Source organism: Dasypus novemcinctus, chromosome 14, assembly GCF_030445035.2.
Source record: "Dasypus novemcinctus isolate mDasNov1 chromosome 14, mDasNov1.1.hap2, whole genome shotgun sequence".
NCBI classification, from domain to species: Eukaryota; Metazoa; Chordata; class Mammalia; order Cingulata; family Dasypodidae; genus Dasypus; species Dasypus novemcinctus.
In genome coordinates, this window is record NC_080686.1 from 106,834,458 (window position 1) to 106,849,449 (window position 14,992).

A 14,992-nucleotide genomic window follows, 5' to 3' on the forward strand; every position below is an offset into this window, starting at 1 on the left:
TTATTTATAATCACAAAGGAGAGCATCTTCAGCAATGACAGGAGTTTCCTCATCCAATCAACTGGGGGCCTTAAATCAAGCACTGAGGATTTCAGCAGTCAGGAAGAATGTCTTTCTCTAATTCAGCCAGCCAGGTTCTCCTGGGGAGTTCACTGGCATCCTTACCAGGTTTCTAACTTGCTGCCTGCCCCCTGGCATTCAGACTTGCCAATTTCTATAATAATTTTTAAAATATTTATATATATGTAAATACATTTTTTACCTTTCTGAAACTACAAAACCACAACAGCTCATAGCTAGGAAATTTTTATTTAAAATTACCCCAGTGAGATAACTCATCTCTTTTGCAATAATTTGTTATGGAGATGGTATGTTTAGTGATGAAAAATTTTTTATAGTTTATTAAATTTTATCAATTTCAGATGGTCTCTTTCTCTTGAATGAGCACATTTCAAGATAAATCACATAGACTGTTTTTTAAAAAGATGAAACAGAACACTATTATGTTTCCTAAACAAAGTTACCATTTAAAATATGGACTAGGCATTTATTAAAATATACATATTTCTATGTATCTAATACTAACATTCTATTATGTCTCCATTTTCAGTGCTTTCCACAAAGAAATGCTTTGCTACAGGAGATGTGGTTTAAAAACATTTATTCCTACTTCTGTTGTGGAAGCAGAGAGATTCAATGATCGCGTATGGAAGGCCAGGACTCAGTAATAATTTTGGGAAGGAAAATTTATTTATGACCTGCTGGACTCGGAGGACTCTTGTCCTAATAAAAACTGAGCCCCAAATAGGATTTTTGGGTTTCTTTTATACAGAGATGTAGGAGTGCAGAGTGAAATGGTGGTGCTTATTTGCAAAAGAGCTTTTATTAGTTTCTTGGAGTATCAAGTGTTTTATCTGAGTATCAAATAGCTCTTGAATTAACACCTACTCTCTAGGTAAGTATCCTATAGGTCTTGAATTAACACATACTTTCCACACATACCTTCCACATTCCAGGTAAGCTTGAATTAGCATACTTAGCTTAGACACACAGCCCAGGTTATTTATGAAGAAATGTATAGCCCCCCTCACAGCCCATATCATTCCCCCCTTGATGCCAGCTTAACTTGCTAAGCTTCGACATCACTATTGTTGGAGTTATGAGATGGGTGGCTGTTTGTTGTTTTGATTGGTCACCTGACTTATTAATTTCCCAGTGAGGGCCTAAAGACAAAGCCCCTGGGCAATATCCAGGGCTTTTTCCTCTTCCCAGAAAAAGTTTTTGCCCTGGACAGCAGAATCTTGGGGGTGGGGCCCCTCCAGCAGCCATCCTGTGGGTTACCGGTGCTCACATGGATTTCTTGCCCACCTCCAGATCCATCCACTAATTTTTAAATTTTTCCTTTAGAGAGTTCACACCTTTAATTTTAAAGGGGTGCTGAAGGGAGATGATCTTATTTCTGTAGCTACTTCCTCCTGGCCATGTAGCCCCTATCTGACAAGGTGTCAAACCTTTGTTATTTTATTTCAACTGGAGGAAGATGAATCTGGCATTCTAAATGAAGCTGGATAAAGTTTTCACATGGCTAACAAGATGCCCATAACAAGACAGGCTGATTAAATTTTAACATGAAGTTGCCAAGCCAAATTGTGTGGGTTTTTTTTCTCTCCCACTTTTAGTTTACGACTTTATTGTCTGATAGTTTTCCAGTTAAACCAGCCATCAAAAGGCCATTAAGTGATTTGAGGTTAATTGTTTTAGATAATAGGCTCTGGGTTTCTGAGGCAATAGCTTTCTTGTTAGACAAAGGCACATTACCAGTTTTATAGCCTTGAAAACATTCCAAAGCATTTTAACACAGACCTGCAAAAAGAAACTCAGTAGCACAAAGGCAAAACATGGCAAAGGTTACTCATGCAAAGGTATCCCAGCCTGTGACCACCCAGGGGAAAGGAACTTCCATTGAATGTATCCTGGCTCTGCCCAGTGCCCTTCCACACACCCCCTCAGGCAGCTTGGTGTGGTCAGACAGGAAGGTAGCTTGCAAAGGCGTGGACCCACTGGGGTGGGTAAACCCTAGGCTCTCTGCCATTGCCATGCACCGCTCCTCCAGGGGAGGGGTAGGAGAAGGCAATGGCCGGCAAGTCCCAGGACAATGGCTGCTAAAATGGCTTGAAGAAGCTTTGCAGGGTTCTGCACTCTCCCGGGGGAACCTCTGTCTTGGCAGGACCATGATTTAAACCATTGTTCTATGACCCAGCCATCCTGACTGGGGTTAGATTTAATAAGCCTGGGCACATGGCACAGACATGGATGCAGAGAATTCCTGAGGCCTGGCAAATGGTGAGAGCAGCGCACAAGAGCAGGAACGGATTCAGAAGCAAGAGGGAGGAGTGCATGCACGGTCAGACTCTGCAGTCTGCTTTATAAACTATAATTATTTTACTCCTCTGTTAACGGCAGGGGAGGGGCTCCTGCCCTACCAAAGCTTACCTTTTTACACAATCTAACACTACTATCTGGAGGCAGGAAAACACACACTGGCCTTGAATAAACAGAGACAGAAGCACAAAACCTATCAATCAGACCCATAATTCTCATCCCTCTGGCACAGCCACCCCTGAGCTACACCTTGTCAACTATTGCAACCCAAGGAGGGAAACTTCCAACACAAAACTTTTAACAGGGCTTTTTGCTTACCCTTGCTGTTTACAAAACAAGCTCATTTGCAGTCCAGCATCAACACAAAGACTTATTTCTGGCTAAACCTTTCCACTGTTGAACTCATTCAGACCAAGCTTCATTACAAAAACCAGTCCATTTTTCTGTAACCAAGATTTTCCACATCCAGACCAACTTTTCAGGATGCATTAGGACTTAAACCCATCAACGTCCATTTTCACTGTAATCAAACCTTCACTATCTTAGTGGTGGCAGAACCAGAAGCAGATGCTAACCCACAGTTAGCTAAACCTAACATCAGGCTTTTTCTCTTTTCTTTCATACCTGGAGAAGATGGCTTCCTCCTTAATTTTTGGAGGTACTGGGGCCTTCTTTGGAAGCTGATCAGGCTCCCCTTCGAACATTCAGTTAGCTTTTACTGACACATTGCCACCCCACCCCCCACCCCCAGGTTCTTATCTATTTGGTGTGTGGAGGCTTATCCTTCCCAGAAGTTATTTGTATTCTAAAATGATTGTATTTGAAAAAGGAAGCAGTTTGGCTTGGGACCTATGACTTTAGCCTTTCTGCATTTCCTCCTCATCCCAGCATGGGGATAATGGCATTGGCACAATTCACGTCACTGGGGATAAAGAACCAAGGGCTTTGCTCTTTAAGGAAGCAACTCACAGCACTGACCCTCACAAGGGAAGGCTGAGCCTGGGCCACTACTCCTATAAGTAGCAAAGAAAGTGGGGTCATGTGGGCTTAAATGTAATGCATTTATTTCAGCAGTAGAATTCTAGGTTAATATTTAAAGCATAAAAGAGAGAAATAATTGTGGTGGGATGATGCTATGGGTTGAACTGTGTCCCCCCAAAATGACATGCACAGGTTCCTAAGACCCAGTCTTGCAGACATGATCCAATTTGGAAATAGTATCTTTGACAACGCTACGAGTTAAGTTAGGCTAAACTGGATGAGGGCGGGTCCTAATCCAATATGACCTTACAGATGTAGATAGAGATGGGGGCCAGGTGACGGAGGCAGAGGCAGATTGAGAGAAGTCCACAGTGCTAGCGGTGGCCAGTGAGCCACCCCTAGCACCCTGCGGACCTGAGAGGGAGCAGGGCCCTGCGGACACCTTGCCTCGGCCGTCCAGGCTCCAGGCAGAGACAGAACATTTCTGTTGTTGTCAGCTACCCTGTTTGTGCCCTTGGCTTTGGCAGCCCTGGGAAACTGAGTCAGTTGAGAACGTGCTTGTCAAGTAGACTGTTGCATCATAACCTGAAATCTGCCCACTTCCCTAGCAACAGCTAACAGCACAAAACCACAAGTCCGCCCACAAGTTTCTGCCAATCCCCAGCCGCCCCGTAGCCCTCACTCCTCCTGCTCTACCCCGCCCTCCTCATTCTCTATATAACCCACTGCACTTCCTTAATAAACCGGACTTGCGTACCAGACCTGGTCTCCGCGGCATTCTTTCTCCCCTCGCCGCGCGTCCTCCACGCCTGAGAGCCCCTCTGAGGCTGTCTGCCGCAGCCTCAGATGCCTTTGCAGCCAGCTGACCCCTCCAAACCCCCCCGTCAGCGTCGGGGTGCAAGCCGCCCCAGCCGCAACTGGCGCCCCAACGTGGTGGCAGTTCAAGTCCGGTCCGACGTGACCACTGCCTCACCCCCGTGGGACCTCGCTCCCACCCCTTCGCCGCGCTCTCAAGGTAAGGACCCCCATTATCGGCCCCCGGCAGAAAAATGGGCGGGCGTCTATCTTCCCGCCAAGCGCCGCAAGTCAGAGCGCTTGCTGGCCTCCTAGACACTAATGGCGTTAGGGTTTCCCTCCGCCACCTGCAAAAGTACTGGGATCTCCTCCTGCCTTTCAATCCGTGGCTGGCCACCTGCCACCTTTGGAGCCCAGACACTTACTCGCGTCTCATTGACCGCGTCACCTCCTCTATGGAGCATGAGGGCAGGTCGTTTCCCCCTGGCCTCCTGCCCACGCTTGTGGCCATCCGCGCCTGCCTCCTTGGCGCGCCTGCCCCGAAAGACGCTTACCAGGTTTCCGCCGGGGCTGCTGCGCGGCCGCTCGACTGCGACCCTGATAAGGGGGACACTCCCGACTCAGATACTGAGTCCTTATCTAGTCAGCTCAATGCCGACCTTGAGCTCCATCCTCTTCGGGACGACCATTATCAGGATGGCGAGCCTCCTCTTTCCTCCCCGCCTGAGGGGGGGAGGTCCCTGCCTGGTCGCTGGGATGGCGAACTTCCTCCTTCTTCTTCGCTTGAAAGGGGGAAGTTCCCACCTGGCCACCAAGATGGCACACTTCCTCCTTCTTCTTCGCCTGAAGGGAGGAAGTATGGGCCCTCAGGCGGAAATCCCGCCTCTCTTTACCCGCCTCTTCCGGTCACTCCGCCATCTTGGCGCAGACCGGAAGGAGGGCGTCCGCCATCTTGGCGCAGACCGGAAGGAGAGCGTCCGCCATCTTGGCGCAAACCGGAAGGGGAGCCTCCGCCATCTTGGTGCGGGGCGGAAGGAGAGCCTCCGCCATCTTGGCGCAAACCGGAAGGAGAGCCTCCGCCATCTTGGCGCAGGGCGGAAGGAGAGCCTCCGCCATCTTATAAATCACCGGAAGCCTTGCCGCGGACATTTTGTCCGCCGGAAACTGCTCCGCAGCCATCTTGTTTGCAACCGGAAACTCCTCTGCGTCCATCTTGTCCCCCCTCTCAGACAACATGGCCGCCACCTCCTCCTCCATTGGCCGCTCCGCCGGCACCAGCGTCCAGGCCTTGGACCAGTTCAGACACATGGCTGGGCCACTCCGGCCCACCCATGACAGGGGCCATCCCTCACCTCTTCCCTTTGAACCCGGCGCCCTCTCAAGCGCGCCCCCAGCAATGGCTCCCTTTCACCACTGATGAAATTAAAAACCTTAGACGTGCAGTTAAGGAGGATGGCATCGGGAGTCCGTACGCCCAACAGCTGCTCGAGGAACTTGGGGCACAACTTGTTCTCCCCTATGATTGGATTTCACTTGCCCGGGCCATTCTGGCCCCAGGACAGTTCGTGGAATGGAGATGCCACTTCCAGGCAGAGGCTGAGAGGCGCATCGCCGAGAATGCCAGTGCGGGTATCCAGGACCCCCCAGAGGCGTACACAGGCATTGGTACTTTCACCGATCCTGTGCAGTACCGCAATGCGCCCCCCGGTTTTTGGCTCCGGCTTAGAGAACTAGCCCTGCGATCCTTCCGCAATGTCTCCGCCACGAGACCTCAAAAGCTCGCCCAGATGACCCAGGGCAAAGACGAAGATTTCGCTACCTTTGTCGCCCGTGTCATCGAGGCCTGCCAGCGTAAGGTCCGCGGAGAGGAGGCCCAGGTCGCTCTCGCCAAAGATCTCATCGTTGAAGGATGCCTCGATGCTTGCCGGCAGATTATCCTCACCATGCGGGATAAGGGCGTCCATGACTGGGTCTTGGCTTGCCGCAACCTTGACCCGCAGGCCACTAGCCTCGCCAAAGCCATCGCCACGGCCCTAGCCGTTTCTTCCGGATGCTTCAGATGCGGTGAGACGGGCCACTTCACCCGAGACTGCCCACAATTGCAGACCGAGAGACCACCCCTCCCAGCATCCGGCAGCCGCCCGAGAGGGCCTTCCACCCCATGCCCTCGATGCAGAAAAGGATATCATTGGGCCCGCGACTGCCGCTCCGCTCAAAGCCCTCGCCAACCTTTAAACTCCCAGCGGGGCAAGCCTCAGCCCCGCCCCAAAGAGGCCACCCACCAGAGAGCCCCCAAGCCTTGATGTGGACGGTTCCCATCAGAAGCTCCTCCAAGCCTGTCATGGAGCTCAAAATCGAAGGGCAATGGTTAGAGGGACTGCTCGACTCCGGTGCAGAGGTCTCCTGCATCCCGTTTGAAATCGCCGCCTTCAACCACTGGGCTCTTGAGCAGGGGCCTCAGGTAATTGGGGCCACAGGCTCCGCCGAGTCCTGGAGATGCGCCACTCCTATCAAATGGGAGGACCGAGAGGGCCGGCACGGTCGCTTCTGCCCCCTCATCCTCTCCACCGTTGGTGGTATTCTCTGGGGAAGAGATATCCTCAGCCAAACGGGAGCCATCCTCACTACTGAGGCCCTCTCGCTCAGCCTGCCCCCCCCCTAGCGGGGGCCACTGCTCCCATCACAACGCCTGACCCTATCCCTCTGGAATGGGACACAGAGGATCCCATCTGGGTCGAGCAGTGGCCCTTGCCATCTTACAAACTGCAAGCCCTCTCCACTCTCGTCGAAGAGCAGTTACGGGCAGGACACATTGAACCTTCCACTAGTCCCTACAATTCACCTGTCTTTGTTACTACCAAGAAAAGCAGTGGCAAATATCGCCTTCTCCATGACCTACGTGAGGTCAACAAGCACATCAAGCCAATGGGATCGCCGCAGCCAGGGTGCCCGCACCCCACCGCTGTCCCTCAGCACATGCACGCGGCCATCATCGACATCAAGGACTGCTTCTTCTCCATTCCTCTCCATCCACGAGACTGCCCACGGTTCGCCTTCACGGTGCCTCAAACAAACCATCGAGGTGCAGCCCAGCGTTACCAATGGAGAGTCCTCCCTCAAGGAATGCGCAACAGCCCGGCCATCTGCCAACTCTTTGTCGATCGCGCAGTCGATCCACTCCGCAAGAAGGCCCACAGGCGCGCCCACATCATCCACTACATGGACGATCTGCTCATTGCCGCTAAGGATCCTCGTGAGCTGGAAACTCTCGTCTCGGAGCTTCTCCACAATCTCTCACAGATCGGACTTACTGTTCAGCCTGACAAGATTCGCCTTCAATCCCCCTTTCAATTTCTGGGGTTTCACTTTCACCACCATGTTAAGCCAGTAGCACCAAAGCTACAGGTGTCGCCCAAGATGTCTCTAACGGAGCTACAGCAGCTCTGCGGCCAAATCAATTGGCTTCGGTCAGCGCTCCCCATCACCACGGCTCAACTTCAGCCTCTTTTCGAGCTCCTCCAGACTAAGGATCTTCCAGCCGACGCACTCACCCGCCCCATCGTCATCACTCCAGCAGCCCGAGCGGCTGTGCAGGATGTCAACGAGGCCCTTCAGGCCTGCCGCCTCGAGCGCTACGCCCCAGGACTGCCAATCCTCGCACTGGTTCTTCCCACGCCAGTAACGCCCACTGGACTCCTCTGGCAAGACGGGCCACTGCTCTGGCTACACACTTCCAAGAGTAAGCTCCCAAAAATCTGCCCCTTCACAAGGGCATGGATCGCCCTCGCCTCCGACCTTGTAGGGCTATGTGTGCATACCTACGGAGTTCCTCCTTCCACAATCGTCTGGCCCTTTGACGCCAAGGCTACTACCAACCTGCTCATCCACGACGTGGACATGCAAGTGCTCGCTGAAACTTTCAGAGGCTCTTTCGACAACCACTATCCTCATCACCAACTTCTCCAAGGCCTCTCGCGACTCGCATTCTCCATTCCGTTCCATCCATTGCCGGCCAGGAAACCTCTTCCACACGCAGTAACGGCCTTTACAGATGCCTCAAAGACCTCCTATGCTGCAGTCATCTATTCACCTGGTTCCCCAACGCCACGAACCCTTGTGTTTTCAAACGCGTTCTCCGTCCAAGTCGGAGAACTGCTCGCAGTCGCTGTTGCTCTGCACACCTGCCCCAACCAGCCGCTCAATATCTTCACAGACAGTTTATACACCCTGCAGGTGTGCCATGCCTTGCCTCTTGCCACCTTCTTCCCTACGGATACAGCCATCGATAGGGCGCTTCAGTTCCTCCAGCACCAATTAGAAGTCAGAGACCACCCTGGGTTCATCACTCACATCAGAAGTCACAGCGGCCTCCTGGCCCGCTAACCACTGGAAATCAAGCCGCCGACCGCGCTGTCCAGCCATCACCAGCTCAGGCGTCACCAGCACAGCACGCTGCACTCGCCTGCCACAGCATGCCTTGCACATGCCAACCACGGCACACCGCACTTGCCAACCACAGCGTGCCCTGGCCGCTTTATCTTGGGGACGTTGTCAACCAGGCCAAGCTACTGCATGCGCAGTTCCACTTCTCAGCGCGCTCAATTCATAAGCTCTTTCCCAATCTGCCCATGGAAACCTGTAAGCACCTTGTGCGCTCTTGCTGCACCTGCGCGCCTCTCTTACCCCTCGGCCCATTACAGCCACAGGGCGTCAACCCGCGAGGTCTTCGCCCAAACTCCCGATGGCAAATGGACGTTACTCATGTCAACTCTTTTGGAAGACTCAAGTTCCTGCATGTTGCCGTCGACACCTTCTCGCACATGTGCTACGCCCTGCCCCTTCCAGGAGAAACAGCCAAACACGCCATCCGTGCGCTACGCCAAGCCATCCTTTTTATGGGCGTTCCATGGGACCTCAAAACAGACAATGGCCCCGCTTATCGGAGCTCCGCCTTTGCTGCCTTCCTACAAATGTACAAGATCACACATCATTTCGGGGTTCCCTACAACCCACAAGGACAAGGCATCGTTGAGCGCATTAACCAACAGCTCAAGCTCCTTATTCACAAAGAGCAAAACGAAGCTCCTCTAAAGCCACCAGGAGACGTTGTTACCGCCTGCTTAATTCACTTGAACTTGCTCACATTTGACAAGAAAGGCCTTTCTCCCACCCACAAGCATTGGGGCCCCATGTGGCGTCCCACCCAAGCCCCTCTTGTCCATTGGAAAGACCCCCAAACTAACCGCTGGCAACGACCAGCCCCCCTCCTTGCCCAAGGGCGAGGTTTTGCTTGTGTCTTTCCAGATTCTGAGCCGCAGCCCCTGTGGATCCCAGCTCGTCTGATCCGTCCTGCCACAGTACCTGCAACGGACCACACCCCTTCACCCAACGATCTGGCACCCTTTACCGCCATCCGACGCACGCCGGTGCCAGCACCTCCAGAGAACGCTGCACCTGTGCCATCAAGCAACGGTCCACCACCGAGCACCCCCTCTTCGTTCGCCCCCCGAGACGACTACGCCAATGGAGCAGAGGACTGAAGCTCGTCTGTACCCAGTCCTTCTCCTCCTCCTTCCTCTTCTCCCGCCTATCTTCTCCAACCCCTCACACCAACCCTTCAACTGGACGCTCACCCTTTGGCAGCAGGAAAAGCTCCTCGCTGCAAATGTCACTGCAAGCGCTCCTTCCTTCACCGTGCACATCTGTAATCTCACCAACCTAGCTTACACGTCCAGTTATAGCAGTGCCTTTGTTAGCTGCTCCCTTCATTGCTATACTTCACCCCCATCGCGCTGCAGCAGGCGTACCCCTGCAGCCACGTACGGTGCGGGCCTCCCCAAAGAGTGCCGTGGCCCCAATGATAACCATTTCTCAGGTTTCTACATCTGTCCATCCACCACCAGAGGATGCCATGACCCTGCACACTATTACTGCCCTTCCTGGGGGTGCGAGACCATCGCCTACGGATGGTCCGGTGCCCCTAACAAAGACCCCTATATTAAGCTCATCCACAGCGGCGCAAACTGGCGCTCCATCACCCTACGAGTCAAAAATCCCCTAGATCCAGTCTGGCTGTCTGGCCGCACGTGGGGAGTCCGCCTGTATGCAACCGGCTACGACTACGGTGCCTTTATCATTATAAAAAAAGAGCCGATTCCCACACGTTCCATCCCAGTGGGCCCAAATCAGGTTCTCAATCCTCCACAGGCACAGCCTCCCTCTCCCCCCCACTCCGCCTCACCCTCTCCCTCGCCCAGCACCCCCCTCGCTACTGCCCCCCTTACCTCCCACAACCCCAAGTCTCGCTTACCCCCTACTCAGTATTCTAGCCCTCTCATTAACCTAATTAGAGCCGCCTACATCTCTCTGAATATCTCCCACCCCAACCTAACTGCAAACTGCTGGCTTTGTCTCTCTCCCTCTCTTCCTCTATATGAACCCGTTGCCACTAACCTCGCCTTCACTGAATCCTCTGAACATAATCCTGCTGAATGCAATTGGAACGCCTCTTCTATCCCCTTAACCTTTCAATCTGTTTCCTCCACAGGGCGCTGTGTTCATTCTCGCCAAGGTCCCCATCCCCTCCTAAATGCCTGCTCCAACTACTTCTCTCCCAACATTTCCGCCAAATTCTTAATCCCCCTTAACACCTCCCAATGGCTTTGCACCTCCACCGGACTAACCCCCTGCCTCAATGTCGCCACCCTCAACGCTACCAATGAAACCTGTCTACTCATTCTCCTAGCCCCTCGAGTCCTTTTCCACAGTGACGGAAGAGTTCTTCTCCGCCCTCCAGAGTCACAAACTCCCTGCTCACCTCCAGAAGAGAGAACCCTTCACCATCCTCACAGGTGCTACCCTTCTAGGTCTCGCCGGGGCCGGCACGGGAATCGCTGCTCTTACCACACAATCCTCTTCCCTTTCCTCCCTCAGGCAAGCTGTCGACAGTGATATCTCCCACCTCCAAGTCGCTATCTCCCATCTTAAAAACTCTCTCAATTCCCTTTCTGAGGTAGTTCTCCAAAACCGCCGGGGCCTTGACCTTCTCCTCCTCAAGGAGGGAGGCCTTTGTGCCGCCCTTGGAGAAGAGTGCTGTATATACGCCAATTCTACTGGCCTTGCCGAGGACAGCCTAAGAAAGGTCCGAGAAGGACTAGAGCGGCGCCAAAAAGAGCGTGAAGCCGCTAACTATTTTTCCGGAGTCTTCCATACCCTCCTCCCATACCTCCTCCCTCTCCTAGGCCCGCTAATAATAATTCTCCTAGCTCTTACCATAGGGCCCTGGGCTGTCAAGAAGATCATCCAGCTCGCCAAGGACCAAACCAATGCAATCCTCACGTCCTTCATGCGCGTCCAGTACCATCAGCTCACCACTGAAGACAGCCCCCCCACGAGCCCTGCTCAGCCCGCCCCAAGAAGAAATCAAGAACAACCCAACACCTAAAAACCCCGCAACACATCCCATTGCTCCCCCAGCCCACACGTTCCCCACCTTAACAGCCAACTTCACTCCCCTCCCCAGCTGCCACCACCCTAGAACTGCTTGACAATCAATAGGGAGCAGGGGGCGGGGCGGGCCCGAGTCTGAATGGCAAGCGTAGCCGCACCTAGTGGGGGAAGTGCGCAGCCCACCACTCACGTGTAGCACAGCTGGTCTGTTCTGCTTGCCTGCCACTCTTTGGATCTGCCACTCGCCCCCTGTTAGCGGCCAACATAGCCAGCACACGTCCATAAGTACACACCCAAGCAAACCTCTCACCTATACCCCCCCCAATAAAAAAGAGAAAAAGGGGCAAATGTTGCATCATAACCTGAAATCTGCCCACTTCCCTAGCAACAGCTAACAGCACAAAACCACAAGTCCGCCCACAAGTTTCTGCCAATCCCCAGCCGCCCCGTAGCCCTCACTCCTCCTGCTCTACCCCGCCCTCCTCATTCTCTATATAACCCACTGCACTTCCTTAATAAACCGGACTTGCGTACCAGACCTGGTCTCCGCGGCATTCTTTCTCCCCTCGCCGCGCGTCCTCCACGCCTGAGAGCCCCTCTGAGGCTGTCTGCCGCAGCCTCAGATGCCTTTGCAGCCAGCTGACCCCTCCAAACCCCCCCGTCAGCGTCGGGGTGCAAGCCGCCCCAGCCGCAGTAGACGAAGCTCATGAGCCTCACGTGTTGAGGAACCTGAGGTGATGCTTGCAAGGAGATGGACTGGCCTGTGACCATCCCTGGTCCCCGGGGCAGGAGGGAGGGATGGAGCAGCCTCCCCTCCAGCTGGAAAGGGGCTGGAAACGCTGCTCCCTTCTCCACCTCTGCCCAGGGATGCAGCTGGGTGGTGCTCTCTCTGTCCTGTTACTGCACAGCAGATGTGAGAATGTGTCCTGGCTCTTCAGGGAATGGAACTGAAAGATTGGCACGTGTGACATGCACAGCTGGCTCCCAGGAAGGGCTCCCTGGCAGCAGGGGCACCAACTTGAACAGGGGTCTGTCCACTGCTGGGGCTCAGCAGGACTGTGCCCTCCTGGCATCCTGGAGAAATGGGCCTCAGAAGTCCTGGGGGTGAACCCAAGTCTTGTGACTGACAGGTGGGGCAGGAAAGCCTCTCAGTGGAAAACAAGCAGCAGGGCTCCCAAGCTGGATGCAGTAATGGAGTCTTTGTCACCAGAGGGGAGCATGATTCAAGGACTGGAGTGGCGCTAGGACTTGCTGTGTCCCCAGCCTGGCAGCCCAGGGACACCTGTCTCCATCCTCAGAGCGAGGGACTGGAGGTGTAAAAGGGAAAAGCTATTTTTATCATGTAAATCTGTTCAAAGCTTCTGGCGCACACTGTAACACCAAGGGCAGCAAGCCATTCTTCCCCTCAGGGTCACCAACCGCTTCGTGGCTACAGCCTCCTGGGAGCTCAGGGAAGACACCTGTGAGGTGGTTGCCCAGGAGCAGCAGGTGAGAGGGTGACGACCAGCTGAGCGGAGTGCACCCAGCCCAGGGGAGCTGGAGACTCCAAAAGAGAGCTGCAAGGCCCTGGCAGAGCAGTACTGGGGCTCCCACATGCCCGCCGGGTTAAAGGGAGCACAAAAGCAGCTCGGATAGTGTCCTCCTATCCTTCTAGTGTGGAGATGTGCAGGCAGAGTGAGGGATGGAAATGGGTGATGACTCCTGGGAACTGCATGATGGGTGTGTGTGCATGCCTGTGTGTGTGCAGTGCATATCGACATGAGTATCCTGTGTGTGCATGCCTGCATGTGTGTGTACCTGCATGTCTATGATGAATTCTGTGTGTGCATGCATGCCTGCACATGCATCCTGGGTTCGTGTGTGCATACCTGCACGTGTGTGCATGTACATGCCTACATGTGTGCATTCTGTGTGTGTGCGTGCCTGCAAGTGCATGCCTGCATGTGTGTTGGTGTGTATGCCTGAGTGTGTGTGCTACATGTGCAGCTTGCATGGTCACGCCATCCTTTTGGTTTAGGGAGGAGAGGGATGGATGGGAGACAGTGGTATATTCTAGGTAGATGCACCTTAACTTCTCCAATCTCTCTCTCTTCCTCCATCCTTGCATGACCTGGCAGCTTTGTTCTTCCATAACCCACAGAAACCCCCAAAACAATTACTGCAGGTGACTGCTCTCAACTTAACTGCCCTTGAATCTTATCACCCCAAACATTCGGTAGAATCACTTGAATACACCAGATACCACAAAAGGAAATGGGAGAGCTATCAAGGGAAACAGAGCTGGGGGTAGCTGTGTCCTGGAGTCCTTACACATTTAATATGCCAGGTAGATTTCCTGTGGCCTAATGATTTTTTAAAAAGTAATTTGCATAGCTATAGCTGTATCCATAGCAACTTAGGCAGTGATATATTGCATTTCTGCCCAAAAGGAAGCTTCAACAAAGCCACCTTGAGATGGCGAGGGTTTGCCCTGGAAGTAAAGAGCTTTTTAATAAAACCCTGGTTTCAGGAGGATTCATCAGCAAACCTTGGAGAGGTATTCCTTTCCATTCATTGACTCTGCGGCTTATTTAATCAGACTTAAGGCTTGATTTGGGGAGAGCTCCCTTTCTGGAATTTATATGGGCTATGGGTGTGGGCTGTGCATCTCTTCATGAATAACCTGGGTTGTGTGTGTCAATAAAAACTGCAGCCCCACCTTTCATAACCATGCCAATCACTCCAGTCCCAGAAAGCAAATTAAGTGGTAAAGGCTCTATAGACTTTGAATATTCAGGGAGGATGCAAGCTAAACAGGTTAATTCAAGCTTACCTGGAATGTGGGAAATATGAGTTAACTCAAGCTTATCTAGCACTCAAACAAAGCACCATTTAACTCTTCGCTCCTATATCCTCAGTATAAAAAGAACCCAAAAACCTTAATCAGGGCTCTGGGTTTCCAACAAGAGAGCCCGAGCATGGCCGGTCATTAATAAGTTTTCCTTTCCAAAATTATTACTGAGTCTTGGCCTTTCCTTATGCAGTCATTGAATCTCTCTGCTTTCACAGCATTTCTTTGGGGCTCATCCAGGATTACAATGAATGCCAGAGATGGTGGTACATCCCCACCCCTTTTTAATATCTCCGAGGAAGCCAAGAGGACTCAAGTGAACCCCAAATCTGGGCACCCCTGGACTCCTTTCAGACCAGAAGGAGGATGTGGGCTCCACTGGAGTCCTCCCGGGAACAATCTGATGCAACAGAAGGTCTAAAAGAAAATTCTGGGAGCGAAAAACTCTGAACACAAAAAAAAGGTAAGATTTCCTTGGGCAGGGGGCGGTCATAATATCAGGAAACCCTAACTTTAAATGTTAGAAGGGGAGCCACATGAACTTCCAAAAAGAGG

The 14,992-nt window shown here is 52.7% G+C and overlaps 1 long non-coding RNA gene across 1 annotated transcript; it reads left to right on the forward strand.

Annotated features, from left to right (window-relative positions):
• The first annotated feature begins 3,960 nt into the window (after positions 1-3,960).
• On the forward strand, positions 3,961-12,145 carry LOC139436440 (uncharacterized). Its single transcript, XR_011645719.1, has 2 exons — positions 3,961-4,378; positions 11,424-12,145. It is a non-coding gene; the product is annotated as an uncharacterized lncRNA (long non-coding RNA).
• Positions 12,146-14,992: the final 2,847 nt, after the last annotated feature.